Raw genomic sequence first — 12,487 nt, 5'->3', positions numbered from 1 at the left:
TCAGATCGTTATTTAAAGCATGCATGAAAAACCCTGGTCCTCAGTCAATATAGAAATATTTTTAAGTATCTAAAGTTGGTAATTTCTTCTTCTAGATAAGGATAAATAATAAAAATTATTCTCTTAATTATTTTTATATAGTGAATGAGTGAATTTATTATTGAAGTTATGTGAGACCTAATGAATTCAAAAATTTAATAATAAAAAAAAAATTGAGATAATGATAAAAAAATAATTTGTTAGGTTTACCTGCTTTAAGATAGAACTCACATATTTAAAACCTACTAATATTTTTTGAAGCTAAAATAGAGCAGGTAATTAGAAAAGGTTCAATGTTTGAATTCAACATTAGATTTTTGCAAGATCATTGACTTTAGAGGCTTAAAAAATTACACAAACGGTCCAACAGAAGCCTACGTCACCGCCTCACCATTCTCTATAAAAAACCTCTGATATTAATGTTACCCACTGCGCAATGGTTTCCTCTAGATTACTTTTCTTCCTCTCAGCCATTTTCATATTCACTGCTCAAGCAGTCTCGCAGCCAGCCTTCCTTTATTACTTCTGTATAAACGACAAGGGAAACTACACCGCTAAAAGTACTTATGAGGAAAACCTCAATCACCTTCTTCCCTCCCTCTCGTCCAACACCGAAGTAGACTATGGCTTCTACAACTCTTCTTATGGCCAAAACTCTGATGAAGTAGACGCAATTGGACTTTGTAGAGGAGATGTTATCCCAGATGTTTGCCGTGGTTGCCTCAATGACGCTGCGTCTCTTCTCAAGCAGCTCTGTCCTAATCAGAAGGAGGCAATTGGATGGTACGACTACTGTATGTTACGCTACTCAAATCGCTCCATTTTTGGCGTCGTGGAAACTAGTCCAAGTTTCTATATGTGGAACGTGAACAACGTATCGGCCAATTACGTGAATCAATTCAACGATAATCTTAGGAGCTTGTTGGAAAGCCTAAGAAGTCAAGCTGCAGCAGGTGGTTCTCTTCGTAAGTTTGCAACAGGAAATGGAACCGCACCAGATTTTAAAACATTATACGGACTCGTACAGTGCACACCTGATTTGTCTGAGCAAGATTGCAACAATTGCTTAGTTGGGGCATTTCAAGATATTCCAGTCTGTTGTGATAGTAAGCAAGGTGGGCGAGTGGTCACACCCAGTTGCAATATCAGGTTTGAGGTCTTCCAGTTCTATAACTCGACAACGGCTGCATCAACCCCAACATCTCCAGTAGCACCACCAGCATCTCCTCTTCCACCATTAACAAACACCAATACAACAAAAGGTACGTACCCATATAAAGCCATTATGCTTTGAACATTACATAACATATTATGGGCTCATAAGATGTTGTTTAAAGTTATTTATGCGAATTCCGAAGTCAACCCTCAAAATCTTCTAATGAGAAGATATATATATATATTGTTTTTGTAGGGAGCGAGAGCAACACATCCAGGACTGTCATCATTATAATTGTGCCAATCGTTGCATTTGTTGTACTACTCATCTCTATCTGCATATACTTCAGAGTAAGGAGGAAGCCAAGAGAGAAAATTGAAAGTAAGTAAAAGTACTTTGGTTTTTTTTATTTGTTAGTCAAACAGCTACGCCTCGTGACTACCGCAGTAGAAGTTACAGGCTATTACAATTGCAAATTTTTCAGCATTTATTAGCTTTAAACGTGATATAATTTGGGAAATACTTTATATATATAAGTCGATAATTATTTGGGAAATTAAACCAAGGATTGAATTAGAAAAGTCCTGACGAGAAGCGACTTCCAATAACAAATTGGAAATTATAATTACATTAATAAGCACGCTGCACTACTTGTCATTTGCTATTTGGGAAAAAATAAAAAATAAAAAAATTATTTCGATCATTAGTATTGAAAAATCCGTTGCTTTTTTGTTCATACATTTAAAATTGTGTTACTGATTAATAATTATGAATCTAATGTAATTATTCATTTGATTGTTGACTTGTTTCTTTTTTGAAGCTGACGATGAAATTAGAAGCGTGGAATCCTTGCAATTTGACTTTGGCACTATTAGAGTTGCGACAGATAACTTTTCTGAAGAAAATAAGCTCGGCCAAGGGGGATTTGGTGCTGTTTACAAGGTGATTTGACATAATCTTAAGGAGAAGCGTATCATCTATATATATGTGAAAACATGTTAATTCTCAAATTCCTTGTGGTTACATGCACTTCATTATTAATTATATGGTGACAGGGTAGGCTCTGTGATGGACAAGTTATAGCTGTAAAAAGACTATCAAAAAATTCTAAACAAGGAGATTTAGAATTTAAAAATGAGGTCTTATTAGTAGCTAAACTTCAACACCGTAATCTAGTTAGGCTCCTTGGCTTTTGCTTGGAAGGAAAAGAAAGACTATTAATATATGAGTTTGTGCCAAATACAAGCCTTGATCACTTCCTTTTCGGTATGTTTGCACATCTCTTTTAGGTAAACAGTTTGGTTGAGTACACCTTCACATATCTTACTTCATTGAATCATATACTTGCTTGGATTTGCAGATCCAATTAAGCGTTTACGTTTGGATTGGCAAAGGCGCTACAAGATTATAGGAGGCATTGCTAGAGGGATTCTTTACCTTCACGAAGATTCTCGACTTCGCATTATTCATCGTGATCTTAAGGCTAGCAACATTCTTTTAGATGCAGAAATGAACCCAAAAATTTCAGATTTTGGCATGGCAAGATTAGTTTTATTGGATGAAACTCAAGTGAACACAAGCAGAATTGTGGGAACCTAGTAAGTATTCAATTGTATGTGGTGAGAGTTGATGTTCACTTTGTACCAAAAGAAACAACATTAAAGTTCTAGCTAAAATTTAACTCTTTCTTAAAATCTAGGGAAACTATCAATTTTGAAGATAAGTGTGGAAAGCTCTATTACCATATATATCACAATTAATATATAATATTATTGATGTTGACTTGCAGTGGATATATGGCTCCAGAGTATGCTATGCATGGGCAATTCTCTGTAAAGTCTGATGTATTTAGTTTCGGTGTTTTAGTGTTGGAAATACTTAGTGGACAAAAGAACAATTGTTTCCGAAATGGAGAGAATGTAGATGATCTTCTAAGCTATGTAAGTATAATCTTACTTGGGAACATTTACCTTCTTGTCCAATAACTGTGGCACCAGTAAATTCATGCATGGGAATTATCATAGTTATAATAGAACTTTATGTCTAATATTGTGTTTGCCCATCTAAATTATATATTGCAGGCATGGAAAAACTGGAGAGATGGGACTGCTTCAAATATTGTGGATCAAACAATAATAAGGCCAGACTCGACAACTAAAATAATAAATGCATCCACATTGCATTACTATGTGTTCAAGAAAATGTGGCTAACAGACCAACCATGGCTTCAGTGGTTCTTATGCTTAATAGCTACTCCATCACTCTTGTAGTACCCTCGAAACCTGCATTTTTTATGCACAATAACATTGACTCAGAAACAATGTCTCGATGGGAGCAAAGCACACAAGTTATAGAGTCAAATGAAAGACCTAATGGCAACTCTGTCCAAGCCTCAGTAAATGAGGCTTCAATTACTGAGCTCTACCCGCGCTAGTGCTTTGTAGAAGCTATAAATAAGAGTGTTGAAATGTTAAACTACTTTGGGACATGATTCTGTAGTCTGTACCACGTGGTATATTAATTTTGTTGTTCCTGTTTGTATGCAGCTACAACTATTTTGTAGTCAATAAAACAAAATCTCTTTGATCACAATATTGTCCTTTATAATCCAATGGAACATTTTTCTGCCAGTTTCCATGGTAGTAGTGGTGTTAGGATATTAATTAAATTATTAAATTAATTATTTATATCTATTTAAATTTTAAAAATAACAAATGATGTAATATAGTATGATTAGTATCCAAACAAAGTCCAGCCCCTATTTCACTGCACCCCTCCCCTCCCTTCAACTGCTCCATGTCTACCTCCCCAGTCCCCACCAACCTTGCCCCTCATGCTCGTGCATCCGAACATTTTCTTTTTGTCTTTATAGGAAAAGGAAAATTTTCTCTGATTTTCTGGGAGAAGTTGCAGGGAAAGTCGAGGTTTAGTTGGTGGATATAAAGGGGACAAAGAATGCGTGGTTAATTTCCTTAAATTATTAAAACTTGTCAATGTTCTCCAATGACAAAAATATCCTCCATAAAAATAAAAAAAATAAAAAGAGGTTTCATTATTCCTTCCTTGGCTCGTGTAATTTAACTACTATTTAAGGCCATGGCATAAGCTAGCTGGACGTCTCCGACTCTTACAAAAGCGCAGATAGCGTCATAGAGGCAAATCATGGTGGCAATGTGCTAGGGTTATTCCACATCGGTTCTGGAAGGAGCTGATGGTCAGTTTATAAGTGTGAGGGAAAGCCTCACCTCTTGAGCTGGCTTTTGGGGTTGAGATAGGTCCAAGACCACCAAACATTGATATCAAAGCCCAAGTTTACCAACAAGTCTCAGCCTAACAGTACACGGGTGAATGTTGGGGTTATCCCATATCGGTTGTGGAAGGGGCTGGTGGTTATTTTATAAGTGTTAGGGAAAGCATCACCTCTTGAACTAACTTTTGAGGTTCAAATAGGTCTAAGACCACTCAACACAACAATCATATGATGAAAGAGCTTGGTAGCCGGAAGGTTTTATAGTTATTGTAAAGCTTAGAAGAGAAAATGGGGCCATTAATATGATAAATGATGGGGAATTGAGTCCATCCGTCTAACAAATTTGGAAACCGAATATTTTGACTCTTCTAATTAATAATACGTGTGGATACTGCTTTTTACGCTTCCTTTGTGTTGGAAGGAAGTTTCACGTACAGTGTATTGGAACACATTCTTATCCAAAGTCTTAGTACTCCAACCGAAAGTCTATCTTTCTTAATTTGAATTGTATTTTGAATTCAATACAGATTAGATCATTTTTATTATCTATATTATGAAACACAACTCAATGGAAATACTCGGCTGTTTTTACAGATATATATTAACGTAACTTTATACAGTGCCCCACATCTTAATTGATCCAGTTAGCACTAATCTGCATGTCATTAAGAGGAAAACACATACTGAGAAAAAGGAAGACAGTAACGTGTTTTCTCAAAAGGAAAACACATACTAATTGAATTGAATTGTAGACATGCATTTACACAAACAATTAAGAATGCGCGTTTGGCGCACGAAGACAGTAACGTGTCCATGGACTTCGTGGCTTGTCCTCTACCTCTTGTGTCTCGATCAAACCGCGTGCATAACTAATCAGATTTATTGGTATTCAAAGCATGAATGAGAAACCCCCGTCCTCAGTCGATGTATATATATATATAATGTAGAAATATTTAAGTATGTAAAAGTGGGTCATTTCTTCTGTTATCTTTCATTAGACAATAGTTTTTTCAGGTTTACGTGCTTGACCTGATTACCCGACCAGTTCATATTATATATAGCACTGATCAACTTTCATGACAGACTCATATTTTTAAAACCTACTAATATTTTTTAAAGCAAAAATAGATTAGGCAATTAGAAAAGGTTGAATGTTTGAATTCAACATTAGACTTTTCAAGATCATTGACTTTAAAGGCTTCAAAAATGCACCAACACAAACCTAAAAGTCAGCCCACTATGGTTCACCTTTCTCAACAAAAGCCTATTATAATCTTCAAGCTAGGCCTAAACATTGCCATTTCACAGAACGCAAGCTTAAGGCAATGGTTTTCTCAAGATTACTTTTGTTCCTCTCTTCCATTTTCATGCTCGCTGCTCAAGCAGTCGCGCAGCCATCCTTCCGTTACCAGTATTGTTTCAATGACAGGGGTAACTACACCGCCAACAGTAGCTATGCGAAAAACCTCAATCAGCTCCTTTCCTCCCTCTCCTCCAACACTGAAATTGACTACGGGTTCTACAATTCCTCTTATGGCCAAAACTCTGACCAAGTATATGCAACTGGACTTTGTAGAGGAGATGTTAGCCCAGATGATTGCCGCAGTTGTCTCAATAATGCTACGTCTCTTATCACGCAGCTTTGTCCCAATCAAAAGGATGCAATTGGAGGGTACGACGAGTGTATGTTACGCTACTCAAATCGCTCCATTTTGGGCTTCGTGGAAACTAATCCTACTTTCTATTTGTGGAACCCAAACAATGTATCGGCCAATTACGTGAATCAATTCAACGATGATCTTAGGAGCTTGTTGGAAAGCCTAAGAAGCCAAGCTGTAGCAGGTGGTTCTCTTCGTAAGTTTGCAGCAGGAAACGCAACGGCACCCAACTTTCAAACGTTATATGCGGTTGTGCAGTGCACGCCTGATTTGTCTGAAGAAGATTGCAACAGTTGCTTAGTAGGGGCTTTTCAAGGTATTCCAAAATGTTGTGATGGGAAGGAAGGTGGGAGAGTGGTCACACCCAGTTGCAATATCAGGTTTGAGGTCTCCCCGTTCTATAACTCGACAGCGGCTGCGTTAACCCCATCATCTCCAGTAGCACCACCAGTATCTCCTCCTCCACCATTAACCAACACCAATACAACAAAAGGTACGTACCCATATAATGCCTTTATGCTTTTAACATAACAAAACAAATTATGGGGTCATAAGATGTTGCTTAAAGTTATTTATGCTACTAAGATTATTTCTCCAGATCCAGTCAACCCTCAAAATCTTCTAATGAGAAGAGATATATGGTTTTTGTAGGGAGCGAGAGCAACACATCCAAGACTGTCATCATCATAATTGTGCCAATCTTTGCTTTTGTTGTACTAGTCATCTCTATCTGCATATACTTCAGAGTAAGGAGGAAGCCAAGAGTGAAAATTGAAAGTAAGTAAAAGTTCGGTTTTTTTATTTATTAGTCAAACAGCTACGCCTTGTGACTATCGCAGAAGAAGTTATTGGCTATTACAATTACAAATTTTCCAGCATTTATTAGCTTTAAACGTGATATAATTTGGGAATTACTTATATATATACAAGACGATAATTATTTGGGAAATTAAAATAAGGTTTGAATTAGAAAAGTTCTGACGATAGGTGACTTCCGCCAATAACAAATTGGAAATTATTACATTAATAAGCACTACTGTGTCATTTGGTATTTGGAAAATATATATATATATATATATATATATTATTTCGATCATTAGTATTGAAAAACCCGTTGCTTTTTTGTGCATACATTTTAAATTGTGTTAGTCATTAATAATTATGAATCTAATTTATTCATTTGATTGTTGACTTTCTTTTGTGAAGCTGATGATGAAATTAGAAGCGTGGAATCCTTGCAATTTGACTTTGGCACTATTAAAGTTGCGACAGATAACTTTTCTGAAGAAAATAAGCTTGGCCAAGGTGGATTTGGGGCTGTTTATAAGGTAATTTGATATAATCTTATGGAGAAGGATACCATCCATATATATGTGAAAACATGTTAATTTTTAAATCCCTTGTGGTTACATGCACTTCATTATTAATTATATGTTAACAGGGTAGGCTCTTCAATGGACAAGTTATAGCTGTAAAAAGACTATCAACAAATTCTGGACAAGGAGATTTGGAATTTAAAAATGAGGTCTTATTAGTGGCTAAACTTCAACACCGTAATCTAGTTAGGCTCCTTGGCTTTTGCTTGGAAGGAAATGAAAGATTATTAATCTATGAGTTTGTGCCGAATACAAGCCTTGATCACTTCCTTTTCGGTATGTTTGCAAATCTCTTTTAGGTAGATAGTTTGGTTGAATACACCTCCATATATCTTACTTCATTGAATCATATACTTGCTTGGATTTGCAGATCCAATTAAGCGTTTACATTTGGATTGGCAAAGGCGCTACAAGATTATAGGAGGCATTGCTAAAGGGATTCTTTACCTTCATGAAGATTCTCGACTTCGTATTATTCATCGTGATCTTAAGGCTAGCAACATTCTTTTAGATGCAGAAATGAACCCGAAAATTTCTGATTTTGGCATGGCAAGATTATTTTTATTGGATCAAACTCAAGGAAATACAAGTAGAATTGTTGGAACCTAGTAAGTATTCCACTGTATTTGGGAAGAGTTGAGGTTTACTTTGTACCAAAGAAACATCAAAGTTCTAACTACAATTTAACTCATTCTTAAAATCTAGGGAAACTATCAATTTTGAAGATAAATATGGAAAGCTCTATTACCATATCCAAATTAAACTATTATTATTATTGATGTTGACATGCAGCGGATATATGGCTCCAGAGTATGCTATGCATGGACAATTCTCTGTAAAGTCTGATGTATTTAGTTTCGGTGTTTTAGTATTGGAAATATTGAGTGGACAAAAGAACAATTGCTTCCGAAATGGAGAGAATGTAGAGGATCTTCTAAGCTATGTAAGTACAATCATACCTGGGAACATTTACCTTGTCCTATAACTGTGGCACCAATAAATTCACACATTCAAATTATCGTAATTAAAATAGAACTTTTTGTCTGATATTGTGTTTGTTCATCTAAATCATATATTGCAGGCATGGAAAAATTGGAGAGAGGGGACTGCTTCAAATATTGTGGATCCAACAATAAGGCCAGGCTCGACAGCTGAAATTATGAGATGCATCCACATTGCGTTACTATGTGTTCAAGAAAATGTAGCTAATAGACCAACCATGGCTTCAGTGGTTCTCATGCTTAATAGCTACTCCATCACTCTTGTAGTACCCTCGGAACCTGCATTTTTTATGCACAGTAACATTGACTCAGAAACAACATCTCTATGGGAGCAAAGCGCACAGGTTTTAGAGTCAAATGAAAGATCTAAAGATAACTCTGTTCAAGCCTCAGTAAATGAGGCTTCAATTACTGAGCTCTACCCGCGCTAGTGCTTTGTAGAAGTAAGAGTGTATATTTTGAAATGTTAAACTACTTTGGGACATGATTATGTAGTCTGTACCATGTAGTATATTAAATTCGTTGTTCCTGTTTGTATGCAGCTACAACTGTTTCTTTGATAATAATATTGTCCTTTATAATCAAATGGAACATTTTTCTGCCCGTTTCGGCAGTAGTAGTTGTGTTAGAATACTAATTAAAAGAAATGTTAGGAGGACTAACTTTATCTTTTATTAACGGAGACTTAATAAATTGATATATAGCTCATTCATTAGAGAAGAACAAAATAATTAATTAAGAGAAATGTAACGAGTATCAATGAATAAGCTACATATCAATTTAGTACGCATATATTAGTAAAACAGTTAGTACCCTTAGTATTTTTCATTAATTAAATCATTCAATTAATTCTTTATATCTATTTAAATTTTTAAAATTACAAATTAATGATTTAATATTGTATCCAAACAAAATCCAGCCCCTATTTCACTGCACCCTCCCTTCAACGCTGACTCCAGGTCTACCTCCGGCCACCAACCTTGCCCCTCATGCTCGTGCATCTGAACGTTTTCTTTCTCCCTCTTTATTGCAAAAGGAAAATTTTCTCTGATTTTCAGGGAGAAGTTGCAGGGAAAGTGGAGGTTTAGTTGGTGGATATAAAGGGGACAAAGAATGTGTGGTTAACGCGACAAGTAACGCTTTCCTTTTTCCTTTTTTTCTTTTTTCTTTTCTCTTTTTTCTTTTTCTCTTTCTCTTTTTTCTTTTCAATGCGGCTGACTTTATTATCTTTAGCTTTAGGTGGGGACTGACCGGAAGGACTAATTTCCGTCCTAATTGGGTTGATTAGTATTAATTATCTAGTGGTCTTTAAGAGGTAGCTCAATTGGTTGGGACTATGTCTAATGAAGCGAAAGTCACTAGTTTGAATCCCTCTCTCCCTCTTGTGCGAACATGTAAAAAAAAAATAATAATAATTAATTGTCTAGTTGGATAATACTATGAACTATTTATTCATGAAGAGTTTGAAATGGCGTGCATTAGATATAAATGTGAACATATTTGTTTGTTTGGTAGCAAAACTTACAGATTACAATCAACGTACTGGCAGCCTTGCTTCAAACCACACCCCTCATGTCATCCAAATTTTGGTAGCAAAACCATTTATGACGATTTAGCTCTCCCGTCTACTAGGCTAATTTGGCTATTGAGTTTTTTTTTTAGGGAAAAAAATGTAAAATTAGTCTTTGTGGTTTGAGGTTTTGACAAATAACTCATCGAGGTTTAAATTAAAACTTGATTAAACAAGACTCTATAGGATAAGCAAGAATAAAAAAATAAAAACAAAAGGGCCATGTTGGTAAAAAAGTTGACAGAATCCGTTAATGAAGCATATCAGTACTAATAATCACATTGTGAAGTATGTCACATCAATACTAATTTTTTTCATTTTTATATTATTTGTTTATATATATATATTTTTATTATAAGTTATGTGACATGATTTTATTGGCTCGAACCAAAAGAAACTGTCACGTTTTGACGGAATTTGACGGCATGACATATATATATATATATATATATATTGTGCATACCTCATAGATCTCTAAGTACATTTGGTTACCACAAATAACTTATTACAAATCAAGTAAACCATAAGAATTAATTGCATTTTTTCCTTCATATTATGATGATCAAAATTGCGAATTTACGAATTATCTTCATGAAAATATATAAAGAAGCCTTCTAACAATGTGAACTATGATTCTATAATGTCTTTCACAATCCAAATGTATATGAATGGTTGTTTAGATCTAAAGCCATTTTAGTCAACACAAGTGTAGGTGTTCAAGTAGAAGATGAAGTGATTGAGACTTCTTTAATTAGTTTCAAGGTAATAGATGCCAAGCTGTTAAAGTTATGATTAAATGATTAAATTTACCAATTTTTATTATCTTAAGCTTTTGGGATAAGTGGTAATTTAACATATCAGAACCAAAGGCTCCCCTTCATTTAAATTAAATATTCTACATGTTTAACCTCACCTATTAAAAGGGAGTTTGAACCCACACATGAGGGGAAGTGTTAATCTCTGGCTCTCTCCCCTGCACCCTCACTCCCTCTGCAGAAACAAAGATGGGGGTGGGAACTCAGAGGTGTTGTTCCATCCTTGTTGCCTTCTTGGTGATTTACACACCTCTTTGTTTAGCAAAGAATAGAAGAAGCAATGTGAAGTGGAGAAAACGTCACTGCAACTTGTATGAAGGAACTTGGGTGAAGGATGATTCTTACCCTCTCTATGACTCTCTCACATGCCCTCACATCCGCAAGGAGTTTGACTGCCAAAAGTACGGCCGCCCTGATAAACTCTACCTCAAGTATAGATGGCAGCCAAATGAATGTGATTTGCCCAGATTTGATGGTCAAGATTTTCTACAGAGGCTTAGGGGGAAGAAGATCATGTTTATAGGGGACTCCGTTACTCTCAACCAGTGGCAATCTCTACTATGCTTGCTTCATGCTGATGGGCCTGATTCCAAAGTCATAGAGCAGATAAATGTGTCAATTTCTACCACCACCTTCCTGGACTATGGAGTTTCAGTTATTCTGTTTAATTCTCACTACTTGGTAGACATCGAAGAAGAACAAGTTGGTCGAGTTCTAAAGCTTGATTCTCAGAAGAATGGCGCCGTGTGGAAAGAGATGGATGTTCTGGTTTTCAACACTTGGATTTGGTGGTACCGTAGAGGACCTAAGCAACCATGGGACTATGTTGAAGATGAGAATAAGGTTGTCAAGGACATGGATAGGATGGTTGCTTTTCGCAAAGGTTTGACAACCTGGGCCAACTGGGTTGATGCAGATGTGGATCCGACAAAAACTAGAGTCATTCTTCAAGGAATTTCTCCTTCTCATTACAATGGGGCTGATTGGGGCGAGCCAGAAGTGACAAACTGCTCAAAGGAGACAGAGCCAATAAGCGGGTCAACATTCCTAGGTGGTTTGCCACAAGCAGCATTGGTAGTGAAAGATGTGTTAAGCAGATTAAGGAAACCTGTTCATCTGCTTGATATAACGATCGAATCTCTCACAACTAAGAAAAGATGCACATCCTTCCTCTTACAATGGATTCAAGGGCATGGACTGCACTCATTGGTGTGTTGCTGGGGTTCCAGACACCTGGAATCAACTTTTGTATCTGCTGCTCTGATAGCTAATTGAATTTCTTGAATACACAAACACCAAGAAAGAGCTAATTAGCCATGAAAGCAAAAGTTCTCAAATAGGAAATTTCCTTGATTTGTAACATATTCATTGATTTGATTGTTATTGAAAACAATCATAGGGCTAGATGACAATGTAGTAGTTGGGATGGAACATCTGAAACTTCTTTTCAAATCCAAAAAATAAAAAATAAATAAAAAATCATCCTCCATTTAAATTAAATATTTTACGTATTGAGCACCACCTTTTTAAAGTGAGTTTGAACCCACACGTGAGGGGGAGTATTAAAATTATCATGATTAAATAATTAAATTTACATCTTCCTATCATGTTAAGCTTTTTGA

The 12,487-nt window shown here is 35.9% G+C and overlaps 2 pseudogenes; both read left to right on the top strand.

The window, feature by feature from the left end:
* The first annotated feature begins 475 nt into the window (after window positions 1–475).
* On the top strand, window positions 476–8,911 carry LOC132170029 (uncharacterized; annotated as a pseudogene).
* Window positions 8,912–11,054: 2,143 nt separating this feature from the next.
* LOC132172745 (protein trichome birefringence-like 38) lies at window positions 11,055–12,129 on the top strand (annotated as a pseudogene).
* The last annotated feature ends 358 nt before the right edge of the window (window positions 12,130–12,487 follow it).

This window comes from Corylus avellana, chromosome ca2 (assembly GCF_901000735.1).
Source record: "Corylus avellana chromosome ca2, CavTom2PMs-1.0".
Lineage (NCBI taxonomy): Eukaryota > Viridiplantae > Streptophyta > Magnoliopsida > Fagales > Betulaceae > Corylus > Corylus avellana.
The sequence above is the reverse complement of the archived record's forward strand: the minus strand, read 5'-3'. Positions and strand labels throughout refer to the sequence as shown.